A 10,360-nucleotide genomic window follows, 5' to 3' on the forward strand; every position below is an offset into this window, starting at 1 on the left:
AGCGCATAGGGCCCTGACAAGGAGACCGGCCCCAGGAGCCCCCCCGCAGCCGATGATTGCAAAGATCCTGAATTATCGGGATCAAGAGAAGATTCTTGAATTTTTCCGGAGGGGAGGACTGATTGAGAGGGGGTCAGCAAAGATCAAAGCGTATCCGGACTATACGCTGCTTGTACAGAGTAGCAGAATGAACTTTGGGTCGGTAAAAAGAAGGCTAAGATAAGCAGGCCACCGCTACATGTTGCTCTACCCAGCCAAGCTGAAGGTGTTTTACAAGAACAGATCCCTTTTCTTTGAGACGCCGACTGAGGCGATGGACTGGCTGGACACGCAGGGCCGACCTCAGGAATCGGATGTCCAGAAGGAAGCTGCGGAAGATGAGTAGCACGTTGCTGCGGCACCCGGGGTGACATAGCTGAGACATTGGGACTTGAATATAGTGTTGTATTATGCTTGTGGGGGTGAATCGTGGTATCAGCCGGCTGGACCCGTTGGACGCACTTTTCCTAAAATAGATGATAGGGAGCTCCTGAGAGGCACCTCTTGACCCCAATAGTTGTATACGTAGTTAGGTCACTGTTAGATTGGTGACGCCCCGCGGGGTCCTAGTCCTCGGATACAAGACAGGACCAGACGCGGGTGAGCCTGAGATCCAGGGATGGAGCTGGGCATTTGTTGGGGTAGGGTGGGGGGGGGTTGAAGGGGTTGGGTTGTATGCTGTGGTGTGTAGTTGGGGAACGGGGAGGGGGCGAACTGTTGATAGAGGGAAGGGGGAGAGTCGGAAAACGAACCATCAAGGGGAGCATTGAAGGGAGCAGTGGGTTGGGAACAGACCGAGTAGATGGCATCGGGTAATCTCCGAATTGTGACCTGGAATGTACGGGGCCTAAATAGTTACCTGAAACATAATAAAGTGATGCTGTACTTAAAGAGGATGCGCATTGACATAGCCCTGCTGCAGGAGACTCATCTCACTAGGGATAAGTTAGAGGTGGTCAGGAGAAAATGGAGGGGTAATGTGGTGGGGGCTACATACTCGGCGTACGCTAGAGGGGTTATCGCCTGGGTGGCGCCGCATGTGCCGTTTCAGGTGCTTAGCTCAATGGTAGACCCGGATGGCAGAATGGTGGTGGTAACAGGGATCCTGGAAAACAGGGTGCACATTATTAATCTGTACGCCCCTAACCACGACAGTGCTGCTTATTTTAGGTCCCTTTATGGCAAACTTGGCCCCCTGGCTGGGGGTGCGGTGGTATGGGGAGGGGACTTTAATTGCACCCTGAATCCCAAACTGGATAGGTCAGTTGACAAGGCGGGGAAAATGGCGCCGGCAGCCAAAGCGCTTGGGACATTGTTGGAAGACCTGGGCCTGGAGGATGTGTGGAGAAGGCTGCATCCTACGGACAGGCAGTACTCTCACTACGCAGCACCACAGGACTTGCACACAAGGCTAGATTATGTGTTTGTAGCGGCTGAGATAGCGGGAGAAATGATAGGAGCGGAATACAAGGCCCGGGTATTATCTGACCACTCGCCTCTGGTGGTAGAGTGGCTACACCAGCCCCCCAGATCGCGGATCCCAACATGGAGACTTAGGACAGAGGCACTGCAGGACGAGGGGTTCCGGGAGGATCTGAGGGATGCCATCGAAGAATACTTTGATATAAACACGGGCAGCGTACGCTCTGTGGGAACGCTGTGGGAGGCGTTTAAGGTGGTGGTGCGAGGAGTAGCCATTTCCAAGTCTAAAGGGCTCCAGGGGGGTATTGAAAGGGAACTGCAGGAAACGGAAAGGGAGCTGGAGAGCCCAACACGACATGAGGACACTGCCTGTGATAATAGGACAAAGATAAAGGATCTACAGTTAACCTGCTGTGCACTCTGGGATAGGCTCTGTAGATTAAATTACAAGAAATACACGGCGAGGTTACACGCAGGGGGCGACAAGCCGGGCAGATTGCTGGCCTGGCTATATAAGAGTGAGACCCCCCGCTCAGTGATCAGTGAGATTAGGGACGAGGGAGGTCGCATCTGCAACACCCAAGAGGGGGTAAACGAGGATTTCAAGTTTTATAGACATTTGTATAAGGACACAGGGGAGGATGTGGGTCAAGACATACTGGACACATTAGAGGACATAGAGCTGCCCACCCTGGATGACCTAGAACGCGCGGAATTAGACGCTCCAGTCACCTCGGGTGAGCTGGAGGTGGTGATTCAGGACCTTCCCACGTGCAAGGCGTCCGGGTCGGATGGGTTGCCTAGTGAGTTTTACAAGACATACAAGCAGGAGCTGCTCCAGCAACTGCTTGCCATGTTTAACAAGGCTTATGAGAAGGGGGAACTTCCGTTGTCCCTTCGCGAGGCTGTGATCATCCCGCTCCTGAAACCAGGCAAGCCGGTCGTAGAGTGCGGGTCCTACAGACCCTTGTCCATGCTCAATCAGGACAGCAAAATACTTACGGCAGTGCTGTCTTATAGGCTTAAGAGGGTGATCGGTAAGCTGATACACCCAGATCAGACGGGCTATGTCGCAGGTAGGAATATCACCGTTAACCATAGGATGCTACACCACATTATTGACCAAACTGAGGGAGATACGGGTGAGCTGGCTATCGTGTCGCTAGACGCGGTCAAGGCCTTCGATTCGGTACGGTGGCCTTCGCTGAAAGCGGCCTTGAGGAGATACAGAATTGGACCTGGATACATCAGGTGGGTCCAGTTGTTGTACAGCACCCCAATGGCGAGGGTCAAGACGGGATCCATAGTCTCAGATATTTGGCAACTCAGCAGGGGGACCAGGCAGGGATGCCCCTGGTCACCCATGCTATACATACTAGCACTAGAGCCGCTGGCAATATGCCTGCGGCAACAATATGGGGAGGTGGGTATTAGCACGGCAAGTGGGGGATGCCTGGTATCACTGTATGCGGATGACATGCTCCTCTATCTGCGTTATCCGGAGGAGAACTTGCAGTATGTGCTAGAGGTGATGGACCGTTACTCCACCCTCTCGGGCATATCGGTAAACCCTAGAAAGTCTAGTCTGTTTCCCTTGGGCAGGTACAGGGATGTCCCGTTACAGAGGTTGCCTATCCTGCCAATACCATGGCAGACTGAGACATTTAGGTATTTGGGAGTAAATATTTATCACAAGATTGAGGCAGAGCACAAACATAATACAGAGAAAGCAATAGAGGGGGTCAAGAACAGCATGGTGTTTTGGTCTAGACTGCCCCTGACTATGATGGGGAGGGCGGCCTTGCTCAAGATGGTGGTCCTGCCTAGACTCTTGCATTTTTTTTTGTGAATGTCCCGTTTTTGATTCCCAGGAGCCTATTTGTGAGACTTCATAGTGTGTGTAGGGGTTTCGTGTGGGCCAGAAACAGGGTGGCCCTGTGGAAACTCCAGAACCCGTGCGACAAGGGGGGCATAAGCCTGCCAAATTTAGAACTCTATTATCTGGCGGGGCAGCTGTTGTATGTGGCCAGGTGGCTGTCGGCTGAAGATTCGGCGGAAGCCAGGCTTCTGCGGGGAGACTCAGCCCCATACTTTTTGAGGGAAGGGGGCGGCTATTGAGGCTGGGCTGGGAGGTTTGGCACAGAACATGGAGAATGATGGGTGATTCGGAGCCGCTCTCCCAGCAGGCCCCATTGGTGGCGCTGTGCGGGAACGACTCTCCACTGTTTGAGTAGGTCCGTAGATACTGGGATCCGGTAGGCTTGGCCACCCTTGGAGACATATGGCAGGAAGGGGAGGCATTGGACTTTCAGAGGTTGCAAGAAGAGACAGGGGTGCATAGAGGCCAATATATAACCTATGTTAGGCTTATGAAACGGGTTAGAGAGAGATGGCCCGAGACGGTGCTAGCTGATGACCCTGATGTCTCCCTGGAAACTATGTATGATGTTTCGGAGGGCAGGCACGAAATATCGAGGATATATGAGCTCCTGAGTGTGAGGGCTGGGAAGGAGCTGCTGCAATTGAGACAGGATTGGGAAGAAGAGGTAGGTGGGCCCATGACAGACGGGCAATGGGAGAGAGCCCAGAGGTACCGTAAAAAGGTGTCCCGGAACGCGAGACTCCAACAACTTCAACTGTATGTCACCCATAGGGTTTATCTGACTCCCGGGAAAATTGCAAGGTTTGGGGGCTCGGCTACTCAGAAATGCCCCAGGTGTGGGGAGGTGGAAGCGGGGCTGCTACACATGTTTTGGGCTTGCCCGGAGGTGCACAGATTTTGGGATGAGGTTAAAAGGAAACTGGCTGGTGGGGGAGTGGTGTTGGACGTGGGATCAGCTTGGTCATGCATGCTCGGGATTTTCCCCAGGCCCCGGGACTTAAAGCACATAAGCAAGATGAAGGATTTAGCTTATGTCCTGGCTAAGCGCAGGATTGCTATGGGCTGGAAAGTGGCCCACAGACCCAGGGTGGAGCTATGGTGGGCGGACCTCCTAAGATGAGTGGAAGCGGAATCCGTAGCGTGGTTTGAAGCGGTCACTAGGGGTGGTGAGGAGGAAGTAGGGCCCCTGCTGGCCTGGCGGCAATTGGTGGCCTCTATGGCAAACCCTCACCAGGGTAATAATGAATCGGAGGACTCAGATGATGAGCGCATAAGTACTGTGCTACCTGATGATGCTCCTGCAGATGACACGAGTGAGCCGGCTCTAGTTTAAGGGGGGGGGGTTGGGGAATTACACTGTGAAATGTGATGGTTTAACGTTGTGTATACGTACTGAAACAGTTGTATTGTGTGGTGTTTTGTTTGGTTTTGAAAATAAAAATAAATAAAAAAAAAAAAACTAGGTCAGCACAGCAGAGGGCGAGTCTGGACTCTGATCTTTCGGAGGCCGAGGTAGCCGACGCACTAGCACAATTGCAGACCGGGAAAACGCCAGGCCCTAATGGGTTCCCAGTTGAGACCTGGCAGAAGCTGGGTGGGGACAACATAACACCCTCCCTCCATAAAATGTTACTGTGCGCCCGGTACAAAGCACTCTCCCGCTGGACCTGTGTAAAGCCACCATTGTGGTTATCCCCAAACCGGACAAGCCCCAGGAAAAGTGTGCCTCCTACAGGCCAATCTCGCTAATCAACGGCGAAGCCAAGGTCCTTGCTAAGCTCCTAGCCAACAGGCTACAACAGGTTGCTGACACTCTGATACACCCAGACCAGTGTGGCTTCATGCCACACAAATCGACCCAAATGAATCTGCGTCGGCTCCACTTGGCACTAGAACGGGCTCCCACCATTGACAGCCCGCTTGCCCTTCTGGCAATCTACTTCGAGAAGGCCTTCGACTCGGTCCGGTGGGATAGCCTCGGGGAGATTATGGAACGTATGGGGTTTGGTGGAAGGTTCCTAGGATGGGTGAAGCTGCTATATATAAACGTCCAGGCGGAAGTCAGGGTGAATGGGTGGACCTCTCGATCCTTCCACTTGGGCAGGTGCACGCGACAGGGGTGCCCCCTTTCCCCCCTTCTCGTCACTCTCGCGATTGAGCCACTGGCCATATGGCTCCACCAAAGTACATCCTGGATGGGATTTAGATGGCCAGAGGGACACGAAGATCGAATCTCCCTATACGCGGATGATCTCCTGGTATATCCAGGAGAATCCGCCCGGACATGCCCCATAGTGACTGTAATGCTCGTCCAGTACGGGGAATTTAGTGGCCTAAGGATCAATTAGAAGAAATCCGTTTTCTTCCTGGTGAAGGGAGGACGACCGACTAACCCACGGGAATGCCCATTCCATACGGAGCAGCTCAGCTTCCGTTACCTTGGGATCTGGATAACAACAAATCTTACCAGCTACACCACCCACAATCTCCAACCAGTCATGGACCGCTTCTCCAATGACGTCCACCACTGGAAGCTTCTCCCCCTGACCCTCATGGGAAGAGCCGCACTTTTTAAAATGATGGCCCTTCCGCGATTCCTCTACGTCCTTCAGAACGCCCCACTGCATATCCCAAAATCTGAATTCGACCGGGTGGAAACCCTTCTCAGGGAGCTTCTATGGGGTGGAGGTCAACCACGTATTGCCAAAACTACACTTCAGAGGTCAGTCTGGGAGGGTGGGGTAGGAGTACCCCGCCTTCAGACCTATTACTGGGCCTCACAACTCGTGGTGGTAAATGACCTACTGCATGGGGACCGGGAACTACCCCATTTTAGAGCCGACATGGGGGCCATGCATGACACCGACCCACTACACTTATTGTATCAATCCCCCCCGAGACACTCCCTACCAACAACGAAGGCACATATCACCACCATTTGGAGAGACATACACACATTTGTGGGGTGGGGGAATAAAATAACAGCGGCACAACCCCTATGGCAAAAGGCCAACCTGAGGGAAGATGTGAAATTCGAGGCATGGCCATGCTGGGTGAGGGCCGGCATTCTGAAAGTGGGGGGATGTCTTAAAAGATGGGAATCTGGCCCCGTTTGCGGACCTGCAGCGCACATTTCAACTCCCAGACACTGAGAGGTACCACCACATGCAAATGTCCCATGCCCCGAGAACCCACATACCGCCAGATGACAATATCCCAGATTACACACCTGTACAACACAATATATTGCCTGAATATATCCCCACCAAATGCACATCCATCCTCTATAATGCCATCACATCATTTGCTACTCCTGAACTGACCAGTTTAAAGGCCAAATGGGAAAGAGATGTAGAGGATATTGACCCCGAGGACTGGATCCGGGTGCTAACGCATCCACGTGAGGCGGCCATCTCCTCTAGACTCAGACTAGTGCAACTTAAAATATTGCACAGAGTGTACTACCCTAGAACTGCACTGTTTGGTTGGAAAAGAGCAGCAAACCCGAACTGTCTCAGATGTGGGGACGAGGAGGGAACCTTTTTTCACATACTGTGGTCATACTGAAAAAAATGCTGATAAGTTCTTTCCACCTATGTTTTTTCCGATTTTTTTGCTCCTGAAGAAGGGGTTGTTACCCCTAAACACGTTGAGCTTAGAATTTCGCTCCATCAAACTTCAATTTGTCATTCTTAGGACAGCTTTTGTTCATGATATTTTGTTTCTTTTTTAAGCATGAAGTGTATGATTTAATACCTAATCTTCTTTGTGAATTATTTTCGATTCAGAAGTACAAATATATGTTGTTGAACTCCTACAAATTTCTTTGACTGATTTATTGAGCTTTAATGGTGTACAGGGGACAGGAGTGTCTCTCGAGTCAGACACTTTTCTTTTTGCATGTTACATGGGTTCATTAGCATTGATACTTTGTGGCAGGGTTCAGGTGCTCCAGCGCTCTTCCCCACTGCTACACTCTTTTGTTGCAGGCGAAACAATCCGCTCTCAGAATAGCCGTGTTTGTTCTGCCCAGCGGTATGTGCTTATGATACAGATCGTGCCTTGGGGCTTTATCTGCTGTGTTATGGCCACTACGTTCTAGCTCAGAGGAATGCCCCCCACTGCACTACGGCAGTGTTCTCGCTGCTTCTTGAGACAGGAGGAGGGGAGGGCCGGTCAGCTCTGAGACCTCGCCGCACTGGCAGGTCCCGTGCCAGACTACTGTATCGCCACCTATGTCTGCCTTCATTCCTCTTCCCTGCTGCTCACCTCCTGCGCTTTCCAGCGCTATACCGCGGCACCACTTTAATCAGCCATACCATTCACCTCTCCGGCTGCTCCTCTCCGCCGTCCCTCTCTGGCTCTCGCTTTTAATGCAGCCTCTTCAGTGCAGCTTCACAAACCTCCATTATTTCGCACAGTCTGCTCTTCTCAAGACTGGTGATCCCACCCCAGACTCGGCCCCAGTGGGCTTCGGCCTTTGTACACTGCCCCCAATGTAATTTGTTCGGGAGCCCAGGTTAAGGGCCCAGTGACGGTCATCTTTGTTCACCTCAGCGTTCCGGACACCTTCTGTTATATATAACAGTTCAAGCAGCAAACCTCTAACGCCCAGAATTTCTCCACTCTGTGCATACTATGGCCCCTCTTACAGGCTAGGATCAGTCAGGATCATCAGGAGCTGTTTAGAAGAGCTTCCTCACAACATGGCTGTTAAGCCACGCCCCCAGCCATCAGGAGATGCTGAACTTCGATCTAATTCGCACTGCTCGTTTTCCCATTATATTGGACATAGCATGGTTGCGCACTCATAATCCCGATTGACTGGTCGGCAAACACTGTACTATTCCGGTCAGAATAATGCTTCTCCAACTGCAAACCAAAAGACAGACCACAAGACAAGACTGAGTCAGTAAGCTTATGTGTTCTAGCCAAGTATGACTCATTTAGAGATGTATTTGAAGACAAGTTACCGAAGGAGTTGCCAACACATTGATTAAAAGACTGCGCCATAGAGCTAACATCCAATACTTCAGTACCAGTGGGCAGAATTTTTTCCTTATCCCTTCCTGAGAAGGAAGCCCTGAAGGAATATCTTGCTAACCACGTACAGAATGGATTAATCAGGGCGTCATGATCTGCTGCTGGAGCCTCACTGCTCTTCATTCCAAAGAAAAGTACTAAAGAATTAAGACCATGTATTGAATATCGAGGTCTAAATGTCATCACTATCAGGGATCGTTATCCCATGCCACTCAAAGATATTCTCGAGGCGGTACAGGTAGCAACAGGATTTGCAAGGGGCCTACCATCTGCTGCGCATCCTTGAGGGCGAGGAATGGAAGACTGCCTTTAGAACCCCATTGGGGCACTTCGAATATAATAAAGTGATACCATTTGGCCTGGTTAATGCGCCTGCAGTATTCCATCGTTTCATGGATAAAGTTTTTGCCGACATACTTTTCCGCACGGTTATCGTCTATTTGGACGATATTTTGGTTTTCTCTTCCTTCGTTTCAGTTCACGTTCAGCATGTCACGACTTGAAAACACTTGTGTATAGACACATTATAAATGCCATGTCATGTAACCGCGGTCCTTCACCAGCTACGTCTACACAAACTGCTTGCCAAACCTGAGAAATGTGTCTTCAAGACCATCTTTTTCCTAGTTGGGATTCATCCTTTCTAAAGGAGTACAAATAGATCCTCAAAAGACTCGAGCCATCATGCAATGGCCTACGCTTCAATCAGTGAAGGAGATACAACACTTCCTTGGATTGGCAAATTTCTCTAGGAAGTTTTTAAAAGACTTCACCATAGTCTTACCTATTACAGCATTGCTAAAGAAAATGTTTTGCTTTCAATGGAATGATCTAACCTTCCGTTACTTGAAGTCCAAATTCTATTCTTCACCCATTCTTCTGCAACCCAATCAAACCATTCCATTAATAGTGGAGACGGACGCCTCTGCTGCCGCTATTGGAGCTATGCTTCTACAGACCGGAATCGACGAGGAACATCCAGTAGAATACTACTTCCATACTTTTACCACTAGCAATATTAACTACTCTGTCTTAGAAAAGGACCTCCTAGCCATTAGACAGGCCTGTCTGGAGTCGCTCCATCTCTTGCAAGGAGCAGCTCACCATTTTAAGATCATCCGGACGGATCATCAAAACCTAAGAGTGCTTCAGCAGATCAACTGTCAAAACTCTAGACAAGCTAGATGGGCATATTTCTTTTGCCAATTTGACTTCTACATCACCTACATTCCAAGAAATAAAAACATCCTAGCAGATGGTCTCTCCAGAAGTATTGAGAATGCACCAGAAAGAACACACACCCAGGAAACTTTATTGCCTGGCAAGTGGTTTGTTTTCAAAGTCAACACCTTTCTGAGGGACATAAGGAACGCCTCCAGAGATGGCGTACATTTACGGATTTTAGAACCACTGTATCTTTTGAAGAAGGTTCTTTATTTCCAAGACAAAAGGCTGTATGTGCCCACTACAGAATTGCAGAAGAGGATTATGTCCTGGTGCCATGCCCGCAAGACAGCTGGCCACAAGGGTGTTGCTGCTACGGTCAATCTGGCTTCTCGCTCTTTTTGGTGGCCCTCCATGAGGAAGGATGTCCAGAACTATGTCCTTTCTTGTCCCATCTGTGCCCATTGCAAGTACTCTACAGCACGACCAAGGGTCTTCAACAAGAATCTTCGCCGAAATGACCGTGGCAACATCTCTCCACAGATTTCATTGACAACCTACCCCCTTACAGGGGCTACACTGCGATTATGGTAACCATTGATTCTTTCACCAAGATGGTACATTTCTGTTCCTTACCAGGGACTCCCACTGCACCCCAAACTGCGTCTGTATTTCTATGCAACATCTTCAGGTTGCACGGTTTAACACAAACTGTGACATCAAATTGAGGGCCTCAATTCACCTCAGTGTTCTGGTCTACCCTGTGCAACCTTCTGGGAGTCTGCAGAGCCCTGTGATCAGGTTATCATC

The sequence above is a fragment of the Ambystoma mexicanum genome, chromosome 13 (genome assembly GCF_040938575.1).
Source record: "Ambystoma mexicanum isolate Mex_15411 chromosome 13, UKY_AmexF1_1, whole genome shotgun sequence".
Classification (NCBI taxonomy): Eukaryota; Metazoa; Chordata; class Amphibia; order Caudata; family Ambystomatidae; genus Ambystoma; species Ambystoma mexicanum.